The 27380-nt window shown below is 39.8% G+C and overlaps 1 protein-coding gene across 3 annotated transcripts in view; it reads right to left on the minus strand.

The window, feature by feature from the left end:
- LOC129710879 (serine/threonine-protein kinase TAO1) overlaps positions 1-27380 on the minus strand; it is a 102397-nt gene that overhangs the window by 74720 nt on the left and 297 nt on the right. Inside the window, exon 1 of one of the 3 annotated variants that reach the window (XM_055658175.1) lies at positions 26389-26609. The exons of the other annotated variants lie outside the window; for them this stretch is intronic. The gene's annotated coding sequence lies outside the window, so the exon portion shown is untranslated. Of the gene's footprint in view, positions 1-26388; positions 26610-27380 lie in introns of those variants that run through there. 3 annotated transcript variants of the gene reach the window in all.

A 27380-nucleotide genomic window follows, 5' to 3' on the forward strand; every position in this document is an offset into this window, starting at 1 on the left:
TTTGCATTTATTGTATGTTTTGTTATTTATTGTTACTGTGTATGACTGCAGGCAACGTAATTTCATTCAGACCGAAAGCTGGAGAGAGAGACAGAGATTATGGAGGGGCAAGGTGTAAAAACGACAGATCAAAGCAGACGATGGTCAAGGAAAATGTAGAATGGTTCACATGTACACAAAAATGCTGGAAAAACTCAGCGGGTGCAGCAGCATCTATGGAGCGAAGGAAATAGGCAACATTTCGGGCCGAAACCCTTCATGAATAGTTCATTGTGAGCTCAGGGGGAGGTGAAAACAAGACATACAGAAGCCAGTCGGAGAACTAGGGTGCGGAAGGAACGGAGAGAAAGCAAGGGTTGAGTGATCATCAACCCCTTTGGTTTGTCATTTTCATATCTTACGCTTCCATATATTTATGTCTCTCTCTCCCCAACTCTCAGTCTGAAAAACTTCACTCATTCCTTCTCTCCAGAGATGCTGCCCGTCATGCTGAATTACTCCGGCATTTTGTGTCTATCTTTGGTGTAAAACAACATCTGCGGTTCCTTCCTACACACTTAGTATAGTTATCTATGAAGCTAAAATCAGCGCAAAAGATTATTGCACAATGTCAATTCAACGCCATTTATATCGTAGATACGTGATGATCTAGTTGCCATAAAGCAATTTTTCAATACTATTTCTTTCTTCAGAAAAAATTAATGGATCATATACATAATCAAACACACACCAAGACATACATCTATTAATTATTGGTGGCAAGGTGAATGTTTTGAAACACTAATCACAATACACATTCTGGGCCATTTTATGTCAAATAGTTCACCCGAGAAGTAGCAAATAATACGTGACAAATTCCCCAAAAGTGCTGAAGCCATCAGTGAATAATAATTCAGTATTAAAATAGCTTGGGAATCTCTTCCTTCCCATGGTTTTTTATTTAACTTGGGGTTTTTTGATGCATTTTTAAGAGCTTGTAAACAAATTTTGGAAACAAATTATACAAAATTGGAGGTTTTATGTGACTGTAATTCATATTGCTGCTGCTGATATTCAAAAACTCAAACGTAAAATAAAGAACAAAGCAGCAACAATATAAAAGTCATACGTAATATAACTGGTTCACTCTTAGATTTCATACAGACCATAGTATCATGTTCGACCAACAATCGGATGCATTGTTCTTCTGGGCCTGAGATTTCCCAAATCCTGATTAAGGCTATGCTCAGTGCAACAGGTTCACATAAACAAAGACACAAAATGCTGGAGTAACTCAGCAGATCAGGCAGAACATGGATAGGTGACGTTTCTAGTTAGGACCCTTCTTCAGACTGATTGGAATAAATACTGGTTATAGGTTTCTGACCGACTGTCTAAAAGCCTGTTAAACAACATGGTCTAACCAAATAATTCAAGCCACTCAAATTGCAATTAGAAATATTATTTTCAAACTAAGTATCATTCAGAGAATTGATGCATCATCTAAATAATTTATAGCAACACATATTAGTGGTACACAATAATATTGCAAAAGGTTGTGTCATGTTTTGATATTACCAAATCTGCCCATTGCCCTCAGCTTAGTACTACCTATCTTACCTTCAGAAAGCTTGTGATATTAACCATAACTTAGCCTAATGCAGTCCTCAATTGAAGTTTGGATGATTAAATAATCATTTGATACATTTAGATTAAAAATAATTGTTTAAATTCAAAAATCTCAACCTAAAATCTAAAAATCTTTGGCAAATATTCAAACAGTTCACGCAAGAACCACGAGTCTACAAGTCACAAAGGAATTGTAGAATATTCAACTCCACTGGCTTAACCAGTTACAGTGTTTTGTTCTTAAAAGGGTTAATTGCAACCCTAAAGACAGCAGAAGCGTTAATCTTAAAAGAGAAAAAGCAAACAAGTAGCAAATCCTAACCCATAAATACTTTGCGATTAATAGTAATACACACAGGATTATTCAATCAGTTTCAATGGTAGCATTTCACTATCATTTTTAATTCCTATTTCTTTAATTATCTAGGGATTTTTTTTTAAATTTCAAATTAAACTTTATTCAAGTAATAAATATATATAATACAGGGCTTAATGACAATGCACAATCCAACCGTGCAAAAAAATTCATCCGACATTCTCGGAGGCTATACAAACATTCAATACTGTTTACACAAATGACACAACTTTATCCACCACCCTTCCCACTCATGTGGTCCACTGGCGTGGAATCCCTTCCCTTATTTTTGAGGGGCTTCTCCACCACACCCTGCCCATGTCCAGCAGTGGAAGGACCCTAGACTGTGGTCCTCCCCCACAGAGCCTTGGCGTTGGCTGCACTGAGTCCCTCAGAATCTGCCTCAGAATCTGTTCCTTTCTGACATTGGAATGCATTTTGTCCTGTGCACAAAGCTAACTCAATGGTTCAATGGTCCTTTGGGAGAGAAATTAAACTTTCAACTTTGTAAATTAACATGGTCCTTTATTGTCTCGTGTACCGAGGTACAGTGAAATTTGATTGACCATACAGTCATACCAAAAAAGCAACAAGATACAAAACTACATAAAGATTAAACATAAAGAGCCATTCAATGTACCAAGAAAAGCACAAGCAGAGACTCTTTATGGACACTACCACTGAAGTGATGTGTACAATCTATCCATTTAAAAATTATCACACATTATTACCATACAAAAATAACTTAAAGTAAATGATAAGAAAGGACCAAGCACAGATTTGCAAGACCAAGAAATGTTTTTATGTTCATTTACAAAGTCGAAAGTTTAATTTTCTCTCCCAAGACTTGAAATCTGATTCTCCAAACAGTTCTTTCTGCCCATTAATATTAAGTAAATTGGAACCTTGTTGATCTCCAAATACATTGTTTATGAGAGTTTCACGCAAACAAGGAATGTTATTGTTTCCCGGTGTATATGACAATAATCAAAAATAAAATTCACCAACGTTATATATTTATTGTTCATGCAATTTAAGATATAACTAATGATACAATACTAACCACTTGCAGCCCCAATTAGGATCCCAAATATTGCACATACCATCACAAAAATAAAGTGAGAAACAGGAGAAAACTGCAGCAAATTAGCAAACTGAATTGCAATTCTCCCATTTTCTTTAAATCTCAGGCATAACTATTTAAAATCCAATTCAATATCTAAATTTAATACACCATGCCACTGAATTTCCCTTGTGTTCTCTCCCAGCTTTCCTCCATTTCCTGCATCTCATTTATCTCTAATTCACCCTTATTATGATAAAAGATCATAGCCTTGAAATGTTAACCATTGCACATGGCAACCATGCTGCTTTCTGTTTTGAGCACTTACAGACAGCTAAATAACAGGTTTCGGTTATAAAGAACCGAGGCGTGGCGGTGGGCAGCACAACATTAGGCAGCGGAAAGCCAACATTGGGAACATTTTTCCTGCATCTAGCTTGTCCAATCCTTTTATAATTTTATACTTTTCTATAAGATCCCCTCTCATCCTTCTAAATTCCAGTGAATACAAGCCCAGTCTTTCCAATCTTTCCTCATATGACAGACACGCTATCCCGGGGATTAACTTTGTGAACCTACGCTGCACTACCTCAATAGCAAGGATGTCCTTCCTCAAATTAGGAGACCAAAACTGCACACATTACTCCAGATGTGGTCTCACCAGGGCCCTGTATAACCTCAGAAGGACCTCTTTACTCCGATACTCAAATCCTCTCGTTATGAAGGCCAACATGCAATTAGCTTTCTTCACTGCCTGCTGTACCTGCATGTTTACTTTCAGTGACAAGGTCTTTCAGTACAAGGACACCCAGGTCTCGTCGCACTTCCCTTTTTCCAAAGCAGATATCACGATGCAAATGACTGCTAATCTAATAATCCACCATAATGCTTAGACCATTATTTATAAAAGGACACAAGGCTTAATGACAATGCACAATCCAACTTTTTATTGTTTAGCAATGTGCAGCTGTGAGATTTAAAGAAATTGTATATGCTCAGCTCTTAATTCAAGTCAACACAGCTAAATGTAGTTATTACGATCAATAAAATATAATCAGTCATGCCAAAAGTTAACTTTTAGATATTGATGACAAAACAATTGAATTCTAATTTATTAGATGTTTAACAGAATTTAAAATTGCAACAAAACAAATCAGTCATACCAAATGGAAATGTACAGTTCTGATTGACAATTTTTGTTTATAATATTCATAACCAGTCTCTGACCTATGGAAATGTGGAACGACAGATAACATAGGTAAAAGTAGAATTACATAATAAATTATGCATTTGAATTTTCCTAAAACTATTAGCACAATGATAAAATTAAACATATAGGTAACAAAATGATCATGTTTCTTTTGAAAAATCAACAAAGCACATGGCCATCTGGGTCATGGAAGTTATAGAAAAGCAGCTTTTTGGGCATTCAATTTATTGCCTCTCACGAAAAACAGGTGCATGTCAGAATATCACCCTGCCTTCAATGGCTGTAATCTTGGCTGAGATCCAATACTATAACAGTGCAAGGAAATAGATTTGGGTATCTGCATATAAAATTAGTTCATGCAGAGTTTTCCTACGGATTTCTTTTTAAAAAGGGTGGTGGTTTTGGCAAGGAAATTAAAAAAACAAGAGAGGTATACTAAAAGCAGCTTTGTTCTTGAAATGGAAAAAAAAAATGAAGTACTGCACTTTTCTATCCTAGTAAGGAAATTCAAAGAGCAGCATATGAGAAGCAATTTTTCTAGCCCGTTAGTTCTCCTTGAAAATAAATGTATACCAAGAATAAAAGCTGCCTTTTGTCTTTTTCCTGAGGCATTGACTTCAGGTTAAAGTAGGAATTCTAGCAGCACCCCCTGGATGCAGCATAAAAATCATCGCTGTTAACATGCAAATCTGGATGGACACCGCGGTAGTGAAAGTGTCTTTCATTTGGGGTATATTTCACCATTACATTCTATTTTGACCCTACCCAATATCCAAACACCCATTGAAAACAGATATAACTGTAATAACCACATCAACAAATGCAGACTTTCACTTCCTTGATTACTTCCCGAGACCAATATTTTATCCCATCTGAAATCAACTCTAGCTTCTTACCCAACTTAGCAACTCACCATGTTTAACTATAACAAACTGAAAGTGTTCTATGTCAGACTGAATATTAAAATGTTAAAGACAATAAGACATGGAACATCTTTCAGAGTTATAGTAGCAGCCAGTAATACACTATTTAAATATCAGAAAATAGAAATATGAATATATTTTACAAGTGAAATTCTACATTCTATATAAAAACACAGGATAAGGCTACTCAAACATTTTATCATTGCATAAAAGATGAAACATTGCAGCATCTACTATAGAGATGCAGTGAAAAATCTAAACCTTGCAACATAATTTAGATTTCCTTCGTAATAACAGAATAAACTTTTTGTTTTGGTAAAATCACTGATTTTGCACTGATTGAACTAATGTGGACCATAGCAATGAATTGAGCTGAAGTCACATTTGAAGTAGGAGTTCATGTTTTTTAGTTGTGGGGATAATAGAAATTAAGATTCAGATAAAGTAACAAAAATGATTACTGTACCAGATTCCGAAAAACAATTCTTAGATGTAGAAGCGCCAGGAAGGTGGGAGAGTGGACACATATTAGTAAAGGGGCTTCATGACCATAGGAGTCCACTGAGAGAACAGGATTTTCACAAGTAGTGAGAGCAAAACACATGGGTATGGATAGTTAAAACATGAGGTTGCAGAATGTGTAAGAATGAACTGCAGGTGCTGGTTCAAACCGAAGATAGACACAAAAAGTTGGAGCAACTCAGCATCTCTGGAGAGAAGGAATGGGTGACGTCTCGGGTCGAGACCTTTCTTCAGATATGCCCAGAGAGGAAGTAACGTCTTAGAAGATTTAAGATGCTGAAAAAAAATGAAACTAGCATGTTCATTTTCAGAAGGTAGGTAAGAAAAGACATAGCAAATTAACTCACAAATTTAAACATCAAAATATAAACATGAAACAAATAAGGAGACCTAAAGAATGATAGCTAAAATAACAGATCTGAATGCTCGAGTTCCACAATGACATTATATTGTCTAATGGATTGCTAACTTTCCGAACACAGCAGACTTTTTGAGATTTTCAAAAGTCAGCATTTCCCAATCTCCCCCCCCCCACCCCCGGCCCCCAATAAACTAACTCATAGACAAGTAGCATTGTCAAACATGCAACTGGGATGTGGTGGGACATTATTTCATACTGTAAAAATTATTGCGGTGTAAATGACACAAATTGTTCACCCAAGCCTCCTCGGGAATATTATAGTTGTATCAGCCTGCTTGACTGATTTACAGTCATTTTCCCTCTGACTGTCATTTACATGAACAGCTGTCTCAAGTGGAACAGGCTACATTTTTTTAAATGCAGCAATGATATTACTCAACTGTGGGTAGACAAAATGCTGGAGAAACTCAGCGGGAGAGGCAGCATCTATGGAGCGAAGGAAATACGCGACGTTTCGGGTTGAGACCCTACTCAACTGTGGAATGATCAGATGAATCTTGCACAATAACTTTGGGCCTTCTGGCTTGCCCATGCCACTGTTGACAAATATTCACATCTCAGAATTGGAAAACAAATAAATTCAATGCAATACAAATTGCTAATCATTTTGCTTTTAATTTGGCTGTAAATTCATTTTTGATTCGATTACTTGGTCTGTGTTTATTTATGCACTTCAATTCTTTTTTAGTAGCATTCCTGCAACATTAATGAAAATTTAAAACCTGATAGAAATTGCACATTTAAATATATTTGTATACTAAAACCAATACCAAAGGTTCTTTGCCATCTGAGTACCGCTTGGTTTTCTGAAACCCCGTTATATGTAGCTATTTTAGACATGAAAATACAAGTAAAGAAATCACCATAATGATATCAATCAGTAATTAAAATTCTGAATTTATTGAAACTTTGCAGGAAAACAATTTTACGGGATTTTGCAGAGACAGTTAAATGATAGAGAGACATAGAAATAGCCCCAGATGATTTGCTGGTTCCCATGATGGAAATATGATCAGCATCCACTTTCATTCACCACAAATGACAACTTTACAACTTCCATGCATGCACGGTTTATGGTGCTGCCTTTAGGAGTTCAATCCTCCTTCACACACAGTGTTTTTTGCAGTCTTCCAGTCTCAACCACTGCAATGAAAATAATTCTGCTGAAACAATGAAGAACTTCAAAAGACATTTTTAAAATAGCCCAAAATACTTTGTTGAATGAGATTTAAGAAAACTTTTGAAGCATTATTGTCATACTGAAAAGCTTTGCAAATGCAGAAATATCCCTCTCAATTAGAGGATTTACATACACAATGCATTAGTAAATCACAAACGGGGATTATTTGGAGGACATGCACAACGTGAATTAGTTTTCATTGAGCAATAATTGACACGTAAATTCAATCATACTTTATTAGTAATTTCAACTTTCCTTCTCCCTACCAAACAAGAGTGCTGCTGCTGTTGAATTCAACTTGCACTACATCGATAGCCTGCATCTGTCATTCGGAATAAACCCAGTGGAATAATTTCCCATCTTTAAAAAAGATGCGTACAATGCATTATGTTGAATTACGAAAACACGTCTGTCGGGAGGTAAAAATCATGCAATTCTTGAGCATGTCTGCCATATGCCCATGTGTCAAGCATCAAATATTCCAGCAATGGGCTACAGTATTGACAGAGGGAAATAAAACCTCTGTCTGCCAGCAGTGCATGTCCAAATCATTCTCAGATCCTGCACAACCAACATTTCTTATTTCTCTGGTCTTGCATCAACCATGGGTGCGGTCTTGTGGTGCCAGTTTCCACGTCATATTGCATTAAGGCAGTTCAATTTCACTTTGAATTTTCATAGTTAAAGAATTCCCCCTCCTACCAGATCCAAACTGTCTTCAAATCCCAAGACAAAACTATTACTAGCCACTGAACCACACAGCTCTATGTAATTTAAATCAAATGAAGGGCAATCAATCTTGATTTTTTTTTTAAATTAGTTATATTTTAGTTAGAGGAACATAAAACATGTCAACAATGGCAAATGCCGTGGGTTTTTCCTTCCACCAGCCATGTTACTTTCATTCTGCAGGAAGGAATTGCAGATGCTGGTTTACACCATAGAAACAAAACGCTGGAGTAACTCAGCGGGTCCGGCAGCATCTCTGGAGAAAAGGAATAGGTGACGTTTCGAGTCAAGCCCCTTCTTCGGACTCTGAAGATTCAAAGGTCTAAAAAAGGGTCTTAACCCGGAATTTCACCTATTCCTTTTCTCCAGAGATGCTGCCCGACCCGCATGATACTTTTGTTGATCTCCAGAAACTGTGGTGGTCTCCTACTCATTCATGAGGAAATCTTAAAAGACAATATCCGACATTCACGCAAATGGGATTGTTCTAATTCAACAGCTCCTCTCCAGACACATCCTCTGTTTTCATGTCAGGCAACTAAAGTACTAAATATATAGTTTTCTAGCTTAGTTTACTTTAGAGATACAGTTTGGAAATAGCCCCTTCAGCCCACCGAGTCCGCGCCAAACAGCGCTGCCCTTTTACGAGCACTATCTTACGCTCTAGGGATAAGTTACAATCTTTATGAAACCAATTAGCTTACAAACCTGTACGTATTTGAAATGTGGGAGGAAACAGGAGCACCCAGAGGAGACCTATGCGGTCACGAGGAGAACGTACAAACTCCATATAGACAACACCCGTAGTCAGGATCAAACCCGGGTCTCTGACGCTGTAAGGCAGCAACTCTATTGTAGCATTGTACATATTTCTCCTTTTTTATTAATGACAGGCAGCCACTTCACTCATCATGTTCATGTCAGCACTCAGAGCAAACCCATCTATACTATTCCTTCACTTGTTTCCCTGTAACCTATTCTCTCTCACATGTCCATCATATTCACCTTCATTTTCCCATTACTTGTCTACAATAGCCAATTTATAATCCACCAGCATAATCAAGGATCAGTCTCACCCCGATCACTCCCTCTTCTCCCCTCTCCCATCAGGAAAGAGGCGCAGAAGTGTTTGTAAAAAAAAGGTACAGAAATGTGAAAACGCACATCTCCAAATTCAGAGACAGTTTCTTACCAATTGTTATCAGGGAACCAAACCATCTTCACGTCAGCTAGAGTGAGCTCCTGGCATGGCATCTACCTCAAAGGAGGCCTTTGAACTATATTTAATCGGACGTTATTGTACTTCAATATTGTACCCTTTATCTGTACAGAGAGGCAGCTTATAACTTGAGACCGGAAAGGAGTCAGAATGTTGCGGATGTATAAAAGGACAACTACCACGTCATTGGGATGCGAGATGAAACTATGACACCCTCCGTCATCTCAGGGAGAATTTGTAACTCCACACAGACAGCACTGGAAGTCGACTGAATCTGGGATGCTGGATCTGCGATTCAGCTTCACTATCAGCCACTGTGCCACTTGACAAATACTGCTCCTTACGTATCAATTTTACTCCACCCCCTGGCATCCGTCTGTAAATGAACCAGATTGTTCACAACCTTAGGTGTTGGAATTTCACTTCAAAATGAGCTTCAGATTACATATGAACAACAACAGGTTGTCCTCCTATCAATCCTTAATATTCTGACTCCATTCAAATCTCAAGCACAGCCTTCAGCACCTACATACTGAACTGTTTTAAAGTATTCTGTCCAGCAAGCCTGTCAGACTGAGTTACTCTGGCATTTTGTGTCCATCTTGTGTTTTAAAGTATTATCGGAGGTTTTTGATATACGCTTCGTAAAGTGCAGGACATGCAATGCTCTCCTCCATCCCAACTTGCATATTGTTAATTGGGAATGTTTTTGGAGCCACCCATTATGGTTAACTGTTTGATCATCCACCACCATTCACAAAAGGACGTGGTAGGTCTACAGAGCTTCAATCCAATTTGCTGTTGTAAAGTCTGGTTCAGTGGTAATACTGATGGTGTGTCCTACTATTGTGTTGGTTACTGTACATTTATTTGTTGCACTTTTGCGTCAGTGCCTGTAAAGCTACAGCAAGTATGAATATCATTGTTCCGATCCCGCTGCATATGACAATGAAACAGTCTCAACTCTTGACTGCTTAGTTCTATCTATCAGCACACATATGGGGCTGTATTAGGAGCAAGCCTGAAGGAAGCATATGAGGAAAAAAGACAGATGCCGGGATCCATAGGGGATACTGAGGAATAAGGTTCCACATAGGAGACTTGCATGTGAATGAAATTGGGTGAAGACACTGATGGGAATAAATAACTGGTTGGTTGACAAGAAAACAAAATGCAAGAGTTACTTTCCCAAATGCCAGGCTGGGATTAGTGGGTCACCGCAGAGATCAGTCAGACCCCAGGTATTCACAATATATTAGCAATTTAAATGAATGAATGAAATAATATATCCACGTTTGCAGCCAACATCAATGGAGCTGCAAGAAGGATGCAGGGACGCTCCTGTACGATAGGAACTGGTTGAGGAAATGCACAAATACGTGAGACACAGTGGACAATAAATGTGAGATTATTCACTTTGGTGGGGGAAAAAAAAGCAGATGATCTCAATGGAGAGAGATTGGGAAATGGAGTTGCTTTGAGACATGGGTATGCTTTTGCACCAGTCTATGTGGACTGGTGCAAACCATTTTAACTCCCCTTCCCATTCTCACACTGAACTTTGTCCTGGTTCTCCCCCATTGTCAGAGTAAGGCCACTTGCAAACTGGAGTAACAACACCTCATATTACACTTGAGTAGTGATTTGGTTATTTAGACTTAAATACGGAAGTTTACAATCAGTGCATCCCCTTATCTTCTCTGCATCTCTGGCTAAACATTCGGTTGCAGATAATTAATTTCTGTAATCTGAGGATATTGTCTTTCAGGGCCATTAATTTCTTCAATTATTTTTTTGGACAAAACTGTTAATATTCTTTCAGTTCCTCATTCACTCTTATCTGTGTGACAGATGCCATATCCGTCACTAAGTTGAGGACATAAGCCACACAAGGAAGAGTATGTGCAAGCCGTAAATAACGGTTTCAAAATCACTGAAACACAGCTGCTTAGGAAATAAAGCAGCAATGTTCTCAATAAAGAAAAACATCTTTCCCAAAATGTATGGATTTTTCAGTTCAGTATCTTCTAGTTATTGTTGCAAACAATTCATCCAGGTCATATTTCTTTGCAAGTAAATCGAAACAAATTTAGTGTGTCAGTTTTTGAATTGATACTTCCAATTTCTCTTTTTGATATTATTCCATTGCTAAATAAATAGATGAAATTCCTTTGAGAGCAATAGTTATCTCAAATGATGATAAAGAATTTAGGGTCATGGACAAGGAGTTTGTGGAATTGTTCCTTTCAGCAGGTGCCGATTCCTTCGCTGTCCTTGATAGGTTCAGCTCTATTCTTGGTTCTCAGCTGAGCAGTCCCATTAGTGTTCGGGCTGTCGATGGCCTTGAAAGCACTTTATCATCAACGCTTACTTGCCACCGAGCTGTTGGATCGCTTTGATTCTTAGAGTTAGTGACTCTTTCATTACTGGACCCAAGCCTTCAGGTGCCTGGTAAATTGTTTCATAAGTTCTAGGAGCTGAATAAGGCTATTTGACCCATCCTTTGGGAGTAACCTCTTACAAGGCATTCATTGTCACCAAATTTTAGATTGATAACTTGCACTCATTGGTGTTTGGACCCCTGGTGTGATAGTATCAGCGGACAAAGGGTTATACCAGTTAATAAGAAATCACCCTCTTATTGTCTTTGGAGCATGGTTGTAAATAAGGTCTGAAGTAAAGTGGTACTTTTGGAACCTTAGTGCCATACAATTACGAGTTACAGAGCGCAGACTTGATCATGCCGACCAAGCTGCCTAACTGAGCTAGTCCCACTTGTTCAGGCCTTTCCTATCCATGTACCTGTCCAGTGATTTGTTTATCAGTGAGTAGGCTCTGCTTGATAGAACTGTCAGTGATATTTCCATTTTATTTGACATCCAAACAGCATTGTTTAGAAATGGTGTGCCTTTATTAAGTCAACATGTATCACTGGGTGGATTCATCATCAAGAGGACATATATACGGACCTCATAAATAGGACAAATAGAGGTGGTTGAAAGATAATCATCTCAGCTCTAGATTTGCTAAAGTTGTTCCTCAAGCCATGTTCCTTGGCTAAACCATCTACAAACTGCTTCAACCATGGTCTCTCTCAATCTCCACGACCCACCCTCCATCCTCCAAGCCCAATCATGGCCAGAAGTAATAATGTTCCGTGCTAACGGCACAATATGATATTCTATTTGCAACTTCTCAGATAATAAAGCTGTGTATATCAGCATGCACAAGAGCAGGACTATTTATGTGTGGTGATAAACAGCAAGTAATATTTAGGCTACACTACCCTGGCCATACCTTCATCGTTCTGCTACCATTAGGAAGGTGGTAGAGCAGCTGAAGAACCATTACCTCCAGATTCAAGAACATTTTTTCCCCATCAACCATCAGGCTCTTGAACTACACTGCATATCACTACCAGGGATATTCAGCAATAAATTACCAAGGACTTTTATAAGTTGTACTACACACTTTGGCTTGCACTTTCCTGGTCTGGTTACCTAGTGTAACTGAAATCTCTTCCATTATTGTTTTTGTACATTTATTTGTTGTTGTGTTGCATTAATGTTACTGTAAAGCTACAGTGAATAAGAATTTAATTGTTCTGTTGCATAGGACATTAAACATTCCTGACTTGATAGGCAACGTCCATCTCCAACTAAGTCTGATGACCTGTCCAAGATTCAAACAAGAAGTTCAGATACCTTCACAAACCGACATCTTAGGTCAGCATTGATCAGAAATCAAATTGTGCAGGTCACACCTACAAAGGATACAAAGGTACAAAGGATACAACGGACATTTATTATCACATACCCCAAATGGTGTAGTGAAATTTGACTTGCCAATGGTTCCCACTGTGGGGGAAGGCAGCAAAGTCCAGTCCCATCCAACATGCTATATGACGACTGGCTTTCTGAGTTCACAAAGTCTAATTAGGACCATGGTAGAATGATGAACAGATGCAACAATGCTCAAAAACCCAACCTATCAAGCCACAAGATGCACGCACCCAATTCTAGTGCACACGGGCAGCCCTGCGCACTGTTCACAAGATGCACATCCCAAGGTCACAATTCACCAAGCCATTTCCAATGTCTTTCCAAATCTGTGTCCTCCATTGTCTAAAAGGTCAATGAACAGATTCAGGCAGCTCACCTACTACTTAGAACATAGAACAATAAAGCACAAGAACAAGCCCTTGGGCCCATAAAGTATGTGCCAAACATGGTGCCAAGTCTATCTTTTATTTACCTGTACATGATGCTTATCACTCCATTCGTTGTATATTCTTAAGCCTTTCCAAAAATCTCTTAAATGCCACTATCGTATCTATCTCAACCACGTGCTCCAGGCATTCTGACACGTGCACTTTCAGCTGCTCACCGTCCCGCTTGCAAAGGTTCCGCAACGTCTCAGAGACATCCTGGACCCTGGCACCAGGGAGGCAACACACTATCCTGGAGGCTTGTTTGCTGCCACAGAACATACTGTCGATCCCCTTAACAAATGGCTCTGTCTGACATTTCCCCTCCAGGCTGGTCCTCCCCCACAACAGCATTCAAATGAGCATACCTGGTGTCGAGGGGAACAGCCTCAGGGGATGTCTATACATCTATTTTCTACCTGTACCATAGGCATAACCACCTCAGTGTAACTCCCATCTATGACACTCTCACACCGTTGGACAATAGAGAGGTTATCCAGCAGCAGCCCCACTTTGTGAATACGGTCCGTAAGGTACAGCACCTGGTCGCAGATGCACCGGAAATCCTCCTGATTTGCAACATACAGCAGGAGGAATATTCCATTATCCCGCCAGCTATCTCCACTGCACCGAAAACTAGGAACAGTTACGCACAAAAACAGACTGTACCTTGATTTCTCTCAAATCGACTGCATTGCTTGGTGAAGGAACTCTCTACTGAATAGATTTTGGGAGTACCTTCAACAGCGAAGTCACCCAATTTCTCAACAGTAATTAGAGAAAAGTAATAACCCATCTTGACCTTACCCATGCCCATAAAAATCTGTATAATTTACTTCCCCAGAATCCGTATAAAATCATAATTGAATGGACATTAAAGATATTGCATCTGTTCAGCTAGTAGATCACTTATCTAAAAAGGCATTCTGCCACATTTTGAAATAATTGCGTAATCCTAAACATTAGAAACATGAAGGCCTTCATTCAAATAACTATAACCAGATGAGAGATTGGCCAAATAGGGCTGAAACGTTTGAAAAATGTTGTGTCCGTACAAATAAGAAAATAATGTAAAAATAGAACTGTATTACTGAACATTTTATTTTCTGAACCTCACTGACCAAGGCAACAGATGCTTCATTCCTTGAAAGTAAAGATACTCTATACAATTAATATCTATCCCAAACATGACAATTCAAAAGGCACCATTACTTGTTGACTGTATTTAATTTACGATCATTATTTGAAGTTCTTCGTGCCCCTAACGTTTAGCATTACAATTATTTTTAAAACATGGAAGATTTCCTGACCAGACAAGTGGTCAAGGCACACAGAAAAGCTGGAGAAACTCAGCGGGTGCAGCAGCATCTATGGAGCGAAGGAAATAGGCAACGTTTCGGGCCGAAACCCTTCTTCAGACTGATCAGGGGTGGGGGTGGGTGGGGACAAGAAAGGGAAAAGGAGGAGTAGCCGGAAGGCTGGAGGGTGGGAGGAGACAGCAGGGGAGCTGAGGAAGGGGAGGAGACAGCAAGGACTAACAGAATTGGGAGAAGTCGATGTTCATGTACAGTTGGAGGGCAGGAGGGATCACAGATGGGGGACAGTTAGAGAGGAGGTTTGTGAAACTGTCTCCGGAATAGAAGAGGGGAGAACTTCTTCAGCGGTAGGCATATTTCTGAAGAGTAATTAGAGTAGAGTAATAACCCAGTGTTAAAGAGGGAACTGCAGAAATCTGGAGAATCGAAGGTTACAATCATAAAATCATAAGCTGGAGATTAAAGATCATCGGTTCAGCTAGCAGCATCTATGGAAAAAGGAAATAGGCACATTTTGAAATTTGCGTAATCCTAAACCCTTAGAAACATGAAGGCCTTCATTCAAATAACTATAACCAGATGAGAGATTGGGGGCTGAAACGTTTGGGGACAATAAGAAAATAAGGGAAAGAACTGTATTACTGACATTTTATTTTCTGAACCTACTGCCGGCTTCAAGGAAAGTAAAGATAGGGTGGGATGAGAATTCAAAAGGCACCATTACTTGCAGGGGTAGCTGAGGAAGGGGAGGAGACAGCAAGGACTAACAGAATTGGGAGAAGTCGAAGTGGTCAAGGCAAGTTGATTGTAATATGCACGTACAGAGAGGTACAGATACAATTAAAATCTGACTTGCAGCAGCACAGGTGCATGCTCCGAGAGCACACAAAAACACAAATTACAAATTCTGCAAGTGGAAAGAAAAAGACTACAGAAAACCAACATTAGTGTAAATATTCGGAAAACGGATGAAAAATTCTTAAATTAGCATTCATTCAACTATAAATTGTATACATTTGCATCCATGACTACGTTATGTGATATGTAAATGATGATTTTTGATCACGACAGCTTTCTCAAATAAATAATAACTTCAAGCGTCTGTAACATGCAATTTTTCGTTCTTATTGCAGAACCATTTTAACCCAGTCCGAAGATAGGTCCCGGCCCAGAATGTGGCTTATTCGTGCCCTCTAGAGATGCTGCCTGACTAGCTGAGTTACTCCAGCATTTTGTGGCTCTATTACAAGATTAGTTATCCTCTTCTACACTAAAGTGACTTTGGCCCTGGAGTGTAAATGAGAGAAGTCAAACAATTTCTCCTTCAGACTATAAATGACATCCACTGCGGTATGAAATTTATTGAAAGTAAGGTGGAATATTGTAGTGAGAAAAACTGAAGAGGAATGTGGCAATGGCAACAGACTCGATTGAACCCCTAGCCTGTGCTGGGGTGAGCTCATGCAAACTACCACCTAGAATCACAGCATACATGTAACTGAATATCTAGTAGCAGCCACACCTCAGAAGAATTCTCCATTCTCTCTGGCAACTGACAAGATAGGAGACTTTTATAACTACATGTTCAGCTAGTTGGCACTACTCACTGAGTTTTTCTTGAGAGGGCATCTATCATCAGTGTCCAAGAAGAGTATGGTGTCCTGCTTCAATGCCCACCATCCAGCAGCACTTAACATAATGGTTGCTTATAGTGCTACTCAACTCCTGGCTCAGAAATGATCTGGACCAGCATCACTTTGCCCATCGCCATAACTGGGCAACAGCAGATGTCTCACTGGCTCCCCACTCTGCCCTGGACCAACTGGATAATAGGAACACCCCAGGCTGCTGTTCATGTACGATAGCTTGGTGTTCAACATAATCGTCCCCTCCAAACACATCACCAAGCTTCGGGACCTGGGCTCCGAGCCTCACTTTGCAACTGGGTCCTTGACTTCCTCATCGGCAGATCTCAAATCATACGGATCAGTAACAAAACCTTCTCCTCACTGACCATCAAGACACGTGCATCTCAAGGATTCGTGCATAGCCCACTGCTCTACTCCATTTACACCCATGACCGTGTGGCTCCAGTGCCATTTACAGATTCGCCGACAACACTGTTGTTGGCCGAATCACAGTGGTCATGATTCAGCATTTAGGAGAGAGATAGAACACCTGATCCAGGGGTGCCACAACAAAATGTCAACAAAATCAAAGAACTAATCATTGTCTTTGAAAAGGAAAAGATGGAAGACTACATGTCAATTTTCTTTGTGGGTCAGCAGTGGAGAGAGTTGGCATCTTCAAATTGCTGGGTTTAACATCTCAGATGACTTGCTTTGGGCCCAGCTGGTACCCAGTTTCTACTTTCTCAGTAGTAAAGAGAGAATTGGCATGTCACCAAATATTCTAACAAACGTCTACAGATGCAATATTGGAAGTATACAGACTGGTACCATCATGGCCTGGCATGGCAATTACAACACAAGAGGCTGCAGAATGGTGGACAGCCCAGTACTCATCACTATCAAAAGCATCTACATGAGGCACTGTTCATAGGTTCAAAAGAAGCAGAATTAGGCCATTCGGTCCTTCAGAGATGCTGCCTGTCCCACTGAGTTACTCCAGCTTTTTGTGCCTATCTTTGGTTTAAACCAGCATCTGCAGTTCCTTCCTACACACTTCTCCCCGTAATCAAGAATCTATCAAACTCTCTGCCTTTTTCATGGCGATCAGGTTCTTGAACTGACCCGCACAATTCTAATCCTACCTCAGCAACAGAATACTATGGACCACATCTCGCATGAATAGTTGGCAGTTTCTCATTTTGTTTGCACTCATTTTTTTGCAGTCATTTCTTGTTACTGTCTTGTAGATTTTGTGTATATTTTTGTGTTGTGTGAATTTCTGTGACTGATACTTTCTATAAGCAAGGTTTGCACTGCACCTCTACCATACCCTACTTGTACATATATTATCATACTTATGTGGAATAAACTCAGCCTGACCCGAGCTGACTTATCCACTAAAACCTCTGCAGAGTCATGGGAGACACTGGGAAGTAATGGCTGAGGAGGTACCTTGCTATGACTTTTCTTGTGGCAGACAAGTAATAATAATAATAATACATTTTATTTATGGGCGCCTTTCAAGAGTCTCAAGGACACCTTACAAAAATTTAGCAAGTAGAGGAAAAACATGTAAGCGGAATGAAATAAATAGTAGACGTGACGTGACTTCAATAGTACACAAATTAAAGACAGAATTCAATTCAAAACACAATATGAGGCAATTCAAGCACAGATGAAAAGGGAGGGGGACGTGGGGCTAAGGATAGGCAGAGGTGAAGAGATGGATCTTGAGGCGGGACTGGAAGATGGTGAGGGTACCACGGAATTGCGGATCAGTTGGGGGAGGGAGTTCCTAGAGCCTGGGGAGCTGCCCTGGAGAAGGCTCTGTCCCCAAAACTGCGGAGGTTGGGGTTATTTTTGTGGATGGAGAGAGGAGACCAGCTGATGAGTGGATCTGAGGGACAAACGTGAGGGTTGGTAGGGGGAGAGGAGGGTCAGTGAGATATGGGGGGTATCTGCAGATGGTGGAGGGCTTTGTAGGTGAGGACCAGGATTTTGTAGGTGATCCGGTGGGAGATGGGAAGCCAGTGAAGTTGTTTGAGGACTGGAGTACAGAGAAGGTCACCAGATGTGATGCCAGGATTTGGTGTGGGTCATGAGTCGAGCGGCTGCGTTCTGGTTCTGGACCAGTTGGAGGAAGTTTAAGAGGTAGTTAGATGTGGCCCTTGTGGCTAAAGGGATCAGGGGGTGTGGAGAGAAGGCAAGTACAGGATACCGAGTTGGATGATCAGCCATGATCATATTGAATGGCGGTGCACGCTCGAAAGGCCGAATGGCCTACTCCTGCAACTATTTTCTATGTTTCCATGTTTCGTTTGTAATCATGTCTGGCAGACTTGTTTCTTTCTTGACGGACATGATGATACCTTTACTTCATGTCTCCTCTTTCCAGATGAGAGAAGAGACTGTGAATGTGTCAGACATATTTGATATGCTCTCCTCCATTCTTGTTTTTTTCCTCTCCTTATAATCGTAAGCAAACAAACAAAGCCGAGAATCCCGTAGCACATCCACGCAAAACAATCTCTACCCAATGGGTAGGAAGGAACTGCAGATGTTGGTTTAAACTGAAATAGACACAAAACACTGGAGTAACTCAGCGGGTCAGACAGCATCTCTGGAGAGAAGGAATAGATGACGTTCTAGATTGGAGACGTCACCTATTCCTTTTCTCCAGCGACGCTGTCCAACCCGCTGAGTTACTCCAGCGATGCTGCCTGACCCGCTGAGTTACTCCAGCTTTTGGAGTCTATGTTTATACCCATTTCCATGCTTACATGATTATAATGTAAAAGTGTTTTAAGACACATAACAAAATAAAAGCAAACACCCAATACCAAAGAGAAATCAAGTCAGTGAAGATTAGTTGAAGTTAGATTCTGATTCTTATTTTCTCAATCTAAAAGCTAAAGATCATGGATTTATAACTACCCATCCGATCAAGGAGACTTCGAAAGTACTGCTTAGCAAATTCAATTAATTTAAAAATATATAAACGGCAACACTTGTTCACACCAAGGGTGGTGATTGTATGGAACAAGCTGCCAGAGGAGGTAGTTGAGGTAGGCACTATCCCAACATTTAAGAAACAGTTAGACAGATACATGGTTAGGACTGGTTTGGAGGGATTTGGACCAAACACAGGCAGGTGGAACTAGTGTAGCGGTGACATGTTGGCTGGTGTGGCCAAGTTGGGTTGAGGGGCCTGTTTCCACACTGTATCACTCTATGACTGGAGATCTCACTCACAGTATGATCACATAAATCCTTCAAAATTAAACAGAACTCTGAGAAAATTCTCTACTCTTCCTGGAAAATGTTCCACAAATCTTTTACATTGGTATCAACTACAGACAACATGATAACTTGCGTAAATGACAGGAAAAAAACTGTTCATTCATGGAGTATGCCAAATATTTCCCATTCATAGGTACTGACCTTTTGCCCATTAGACTGAAATGGTAAATATCTTGAACATCAAAGTCGTAGCCTATTCTAGATGACCTTAAGGGTCCAGGGAATTGGAATAGTGTCATGGAATAGATCTCCAGTTGGAATGGTGCTCTGATTTAACTCAAATGAAAGACAATTTCTGCAATGATGATTATCGCCATGAAGTTCAAGCCTAAATGATGTGCTCATCCTAGACTTGAATCCATTATCTTCCAATTTTAGCTATATTACTACCTTTGAGCCAAGAAGGCAAGAAAGCCAAGAAAATTTACAAAGTGTTTTTCCAAAAGTAGGGTGAAGGCAGCTGAAGGCCCTTGTCACCACTGGAGAGGAAAAAGGAATAAAACTATGAGTTTGTCAAAGGGTGTAAAAGCGATTGGAAAGCGATGAAAAGGGAGATGAAGGAACGATCAAGGAGTAACAAAAGATTCTCTACTCAAATTGAGGAAAATAAATAAATTACTTCAATGTAAACAAAGATGACAGGTAAGTTGGTCAGTTTTAGGACATTTGCATTTTTGGAGATACAAGAACTGGATGAAAAGCCAGCAATAATAAGAATAGCAAGCTGGTCAAACCATAGGGAGCAAAGGCATCAGAAATGTTTTGGTGGTGGTACATATCCTGCAACATAATCACGCAGTCCGGTTTAACCTACCACTTCCATGCCAACTACTATCAAGACTCTGTCTTTACTAATCCCAATGACCAGCACTTGGCCCCAACTCTACTATGCCTTGGTGATTCAAGCATTCATCCTGATGCTTCTTAAAACTGGTCAAAGTACCTGCCTACACCACCTTCTCAGACATTGCATTCCAGTTCTCAACCACGCTCGACACTATAAAGATTCTTCTGCTGATTTTCTCCAAACCTCCTGCTCCTAACATTAAACTTATGCTCCATGATAACTATGAGAAATGTATTTTTCCTATCTATCCTAACTATGGCTCCCATAATTTTATATACCTCTGACGGAAAACAAACCCAGCAAATCCAGTCTCTCCATCTTAACGGAAACATTTCATCCCAGGAAACATATTGGTGAATCTCTGGTGCAATTGCATTCTCCTTGTTGTGTAGTGACCAGAACTGCACACATTGTTCCAGGTATGACCTTCCCAATCTTTAATAAGGTTATACCAAGGTCTTTCGGCAGCTAAACTCTGTGCATCGGCTAAGGCAAGCAAGCATCTATTACACCTTCTTTACCATCTTGTCAACCTGTGCTTCCAACTTTGGGTATTTAGACTAGTACATCAAAGGCCCAATGTTCCCCAGTACTCCCTAGTAGACTAGTGTTCACGGAAAATGACCTACTCTCATTGGAACCTACCTTGCCCCTAGAACCTACCTTGGCCCACACTTCTTCACTTTAAATTCCATCTGCTGTTACCGTGTCCAATGTACCAACTGATCATTAATTCTGTAGCCCAAGTCTACCCTTCTCACTATCAACAATTGAAGCCAATATCTTACAACAACAAGAAGCACAGGTTCAATGCATGTTGACAATTTGTGCGACGGCAGATGTGACCAAATAGAAGCAAGAAATGACAAGAAATGTACTGTAGTTTTGAGGAGGTGGTGATAAGTCACAAAGTGAAAGAAGCAGGAAGGCAAAGAACTGGCAGCCCATGACCTACTCGTACGTTGCAACATTGGAATAGACTATCCAGCTCATTTTCTCAATGTTCACTTCTTATATATATCCTAATCTTCAGTTATCGTGTCTGAACCAACCCTTTCTTTCATCCACATAATACTAACTGCTGGAGTAACTCAGCAGATCAGGTAGCATCCCTGGAGGAAGGGTGCCGACTCAAAACACCGTTGACCTATTCCGTTCCCAGATGCTGTCCGATCCAGCGGCTTTCTCCAGCACCTTGTGCTCTATGCAAGATTCCAGCATCCGCAGTTACTCGTGACGCTTTGCTTTCAACCGCCCACATAACATTTTCATAAAAACTGACATGCATCACTTCAACTGCTGAGAATCATAGTGTGAGCCACAGGTAGACACAAAATGCTGGAGTAACTCAGCAGGACAGGCAGCATCTCTAGCGGAAAGGAATGGGTGACGTTTCTGGTCGAGACCCTTCACAGTGTAAGCTACAGGTATGTACTAAGTGCTATGTACATGCATGTACATAGCCTAATATACCTTCACAGCTCAGCATTAGTATTAACTTACATAATTTGGGTATTGAATGTTATTTTGACTTGCCACTCTTTTGGCAAGAGACTTTCATTGTGGATGAAAGGATGTACGTTTATTTGATAAGCCAGTGTGATGTATAAAATAAAACCGATAGGAAGAGCAAGGGCCTATGCAAAAACCTGAACGTAAGTTGCAAATAAACTCTCTGTGCTAGTAGATCATTCAGAACTGTAGATTTACCAAAAAAAACTGTTTTTTACAGTACCAAACGTTAACTTTCCCCAAATTAATAATCAATACAGAAGATACAACTAATACTGCACAACCTCAAACCCAACTAATCTTGATCACAGCAATTCATAATCTGATCCAAGTCTCAAGGGAAACTGAACTTTCTGTTCAATACAAGGTCCACAAGATGCTGTGCATTCTTAGGAATGTTGTAAAACTGACAGGACAAGGACTAAAATATCAAAGCACAAACACTACTACATTTTTGAGCATAACATTCCAAGCATCCAATTTTGGAGCAAAAATAAAATAGTATTAAGAATTGGGCTTGAAAAAAAAATCCATAAACAGCTATTGTTTGAAAATGAACTACTGAAAAAGATCAGATTCCAAGCATTTGATTAATATTATTTAATATTCTTGACCCTTTTGACTAGCAGAGGAAACTCTGTTGACAAATCGCTCAACTAAGAATACACAAATCTTGACATACACAAACATACAACACTATTTTAAAAAAATATTAATATTTCCCATAATTTATCACCAGAAGGATTTGTTTAGTTTTCCCCTTTACACTCATTTTGCCATGGTAGTGGCAGCCAAAAATGGTCACTCTTTATATTACTACTAAGCCTGATCATATCTTCATATAACACCCACATACACACAATTCCCAGCAGTTACTGCATAGTGGTAAGAGGGAAAACGGTGCCTTCTCCCTGCCCCATCCCACACACATACAGCTCCAAACGAGTAAATGAGGAGATAGAGGCAAAACTGTTAACCTTGCTGAGGTCAGCTAATTTACCACAGACTGGGAATTGAAACAATGAACTGCACGTACAGTTTAGTGATGCAAATGCCATGCCTTTATCAATTCATCATCAATGAACACCCAAGATAACCACATCTAGAAGACAATAATGTAATCTCAAAGACAATTAAAATCAGAGCAGAGGAAAGGTTTAAAATACAAAATAAGAAAAGGACTCAAGACTGAGATGTGAAAAACCACAAGTAAATGAGAATCAGTGCAGCTACTTTTCTATTGGCATTAAACATATATATTTTTAGAGTATTTCCCATTTCTCATTGGCAAATATTTCTGTATTTCAATGTAATGAATATTCAAAAATTGGGCATTAGAAACGAATGATCTCGTCACATATTATTGTATCATGATAATAATAGTCCAAGATGGCACCCAACCCAGGCGACTATGTGTGCTAGCCACAGAAGCAGATGTACAATCACATATTACAATCCCTCCACACCCTCAAATCTCCACTCCTACAGCAACATTTCTTACTTTAACTATGATCACTACACGTTATTCCCTTGTCATGTATCTGTACACTGTAAATGGCTCAATTGGAATCATGGATTGTCTTTCTGCTGACTGGTTAGCATGCAACAAAAGCTTTTCACTGTACATGTGACTAAACTAAACAAAAAAATGTATTTACATTCTTAAATGATTTTGAACTACTGAACAATGATTTGTCAGCGATTATACAACTTGAAGCCCGTCCATACAACCACTGTACAACATACAGAGGCAACAATATATTTATCAGCTATTTACTGCAGATAGGTTGCATAACAAACATTACAAATTACATTCATAAAACTGTTCTGTAAATATGTTTTAGCATTTGCAATAATTATTGTTTCAGTCTATAGTCCAGATCCGCTAATACATTGTTAAATATATTGTAGAAAGGAACTACAGATGCTGGTTTAAACTGAAGAGACACAAAATGCTGGAGTAACTCAGCGGGTCAGGCAGCATCTCTGGAGAGAAGGAATGGGTGACTTTTCAGGTCGAGACCCTTCATCAAATGTAAATATATTCGGCTGGCTCAAATGGGTATTAATGGAAGTTGAGTAACATGACACAAACTAATTTTCTTCCCTTCTCCTTCATGCAGTACTCAAGATATAATTATGAAAAGATTTCACAAAGAGCACAAGAATTGATTTGCAAACATTAAAGTAATAGCAGACTCAGTAAAGAATAGAATTAAGAAATATGTCACTGTTGTGATATTGGAAACGGAAATAAACTTTAAAATCTAAAATAGTAATTATCAAAAATATTTAGAAAACCTGTTATGTAATATCCTGTAACCAGTGAGTATATGCATTTTGTGCAAACATTTAATTTATCCTTCGTAAAGTACAATGCCAAAATAATGGTAAATGACTATTTAAATTTGAACAATAACTTCAGGATGGATGACACAAGATATTAAATTATTTGTTAAATAGTTTTAAATAAATGAGCAGACCAAACCAAACCAAAATGCTTGCATATTCATAAAAAGTACTGGGAATTCAAGATTACAATTCATATTCAAACTAATATTATTAATTTACAGGTTGATAAACATCACTGCATACACTTTTAGCAAAAACAATTAATGCTTAAAATCTGTAATTTAACCCAAACTCCATTCATATTTTAAACGAATGCATTTCTCGATTGCAAACAAAGAACCTTGATGCTTACATACAATGGCACACCAACAACTCCTGCGATTCCATAATGGAAATTCTTTCATGTGCCAATTTCCAAGTTGCAAGATTCTTGAGGGTATGAACTATGCACCGTAATTCACAGCAAATTTCCCAAAAAACTTAAGTAATCAAAACACCCTGCTTGGTTGGCATCCTGTCCACCAGTATTGGTAATCTGTCTCGCAAATCTACACCCTTTACCAGCTAAGAAGGAGAAAGGAAGCAGTTGCAAAGGAATGCCACAGTTTACAAGTTCTCCCTCAAGCAACGTGCCATCCTGGTCCTTCACTCTTGGCTCCAAGTCCTGGAACTCCCTTCCCAAGAAGTCTGGGGGAATACCTCCACCAGCCTATGGTAAATTAATAGGGCAGCTCACCATCGCCTTCTCATGGGTAAAGAAGAGTGGCTAGAAACATTTTGGCCAGCAAAAACATTCCATAATTTCAGAACCTCAAGCTTAATAACTGCCAAAACACTGTACAAATTTACATCTGTAGTCCAGGCTTATGATGACAGACCACAAAAATTAAGGACATTCCCATTGAGAAAAATCATACAAACTCATTCCGGTTACCTAATTGAAGCAGCCCCCCAATAACAGCATCTTAAAACTCTGAATGTCACCACCATAATATTCTTTGGCATACATTAATCACCACACACAAATATATTCTGGTTTTCACTCATTCTTTCCATAATGGCTAACTGTGGCTTTAATAGCTTAAATACAGGATTAAATACATTAACCCACCAGAATCATATCGTCATTTTATTTATCACAGCCTGCATAAACACTTTGCGGGTTCAGACGGTGAAAATAAATCTCTGTACTAATCAGCTGGTAACAACAAAAACATTCACAACCTTATTACTTTCTCACAACATAATCCCCACGTAAACATGAAAAATACATCCCCAAATCTGGACAAAAACCTCATTTTATCAAATCAAGTTTATCTAGCTTCAGATGGATGAAGCCAAATTAAAATTTGGGAGTTGGTGTCAGGAAACGTAGTATTTTCTAAATGTTCTGAATCAAATTTATTATCCCTGCCTATGGCCTTAAACAGTCATTTAAATATTGTACTTTCTCTGGACACTCTTGACATTAAAATACAAACAATTCCAAATCAACTTGTAAGTGTGATCCAATGACCAATAAATATACAAAATTACAGTTGAATCAAAGAGTATTCCAGCAGATTTGCTTTACATAACTATTTTATTTCACCTCTAACATTTGCAGATTACATAGCCCGATCATATATTTACAAATATACATGGTAGTTCTTTAACAAAATGGACATTTCATGACAGTCATTGCTCTGGTTACTCAAATATCCAATTTATTAAAATATTAAATAATTTTACACTCCGACATCATGAAGTGTGGCCACTTCATTTCATATAGCATAATTAACTCCACCCCATATGGGTTTTTTTCCCCCAAATCAGGTTTGCAATGTAACGCGACATTCATCAATGTTAGCAATTGCCAGCATGAAGGGAGGGGTAAACAGGAATCTTTCTTTTTTTTTAACGAGTCGAATTATTTACACGGATCCAAAAAAAAGAGGGAGTGGACCCCAGTGAAAAAAAAACCTCTTCTAAAAAAAACACCGTAAACACCAACCTTTGAAAAAACAGATAAATAGACAGGGTGATCCTTTGCAAACGGTCGGAAGGTGTGCACGTTGATAATTTCCAGAGCGGAGGGTGAGCATTCTTTGCTTCCAAGCCCTGCTAATAAAGCCTTTCTTTATCCTCCCAATGTGTTTTTTTTGTGTGCCTCTCCCCTCTCTGACAAACAGACATGACGGATGTACGCAAGCCCGCACAGCACTGCAGTCAGAGCAGAGCAGAGCAGAGGGGGAGAGGCAGCGGCAGCGCGGCTCAGCACAGAGACACGGGAGAGGGAGGGAGGGGGAAGGAAGAGAGATTTCTGTGTTGCCCTCTGTCGAAGTTACAGGGGACGAGGGAGAGGGAAAGAGAGCGGGCTGCAAATTAAATGTCCTCCTCTCGCCACCACCGTGTCATGGAAGGAGCAGAGACTCACACAGCGCGGCCACCCTTACAGAGGGGAGGAGGGAGATAGGAGTGAGTGTGAGGGGCGAGTGTGAGAGGGGCGAGTGTGAGGAGTGAGTGTGTGAGGGAGATAGGAGTGAGTGTGAGAGGGGCGAGTGTGAGGAGTGAGTGTGTGAGGGAGATAGGAGTGAGTGTGTGTGGGGCGAGTGTGTGGAGTGAGTGTGAGGGGGCGAGTGTGAGAGGGGTGAGTGTGCGAGTGTGAGTGTGTGAGGGAGATAGGAGTGAGTGTGTGAGGGGCGAGTGTGAGGAGTGAGTGTGAGAGGGGCGAGTGTGAGGAGTGAGTGTGTGAGAGGCGAGTGAGGAGTGATTGTGTGTGTGAGGGAGTGGAGTGAGTGTGAGAGGGGGCGAGTGTGAGGAGTGTGTGAGTGAGAGGGGGAGTGAGTGTGAGAGAGAGAGAGTGTGTGTGTGAGTGTAACGACAGAAGGGCCTCCCCCCCACCCACACACCGACTGTTGTCCATGTTCTGTCCCGGGGGGAGGGGGTGGAGAGGGGCGAGTGTGTGAGGGGCGAGTGTGTGTGAGGGACGAGTGTGTGAGGGAG

Source organism: Leucoraja erinacea, chromosome 28, assembly GCF_028641065.1.
Source record: "Leucoraja erinacea ecotype New England chromosome 28, Leri_hhj_1, whole genome shotgun sequence".
In the NCBI taxonomy this organism is placed as follows: domain Eukaryota; kingdom Metazoa; phylum Chordata; class Chondrichthyes; order Rajiformes; family Rajidae; genus Leucoraja; species Leucoraja erinaceus.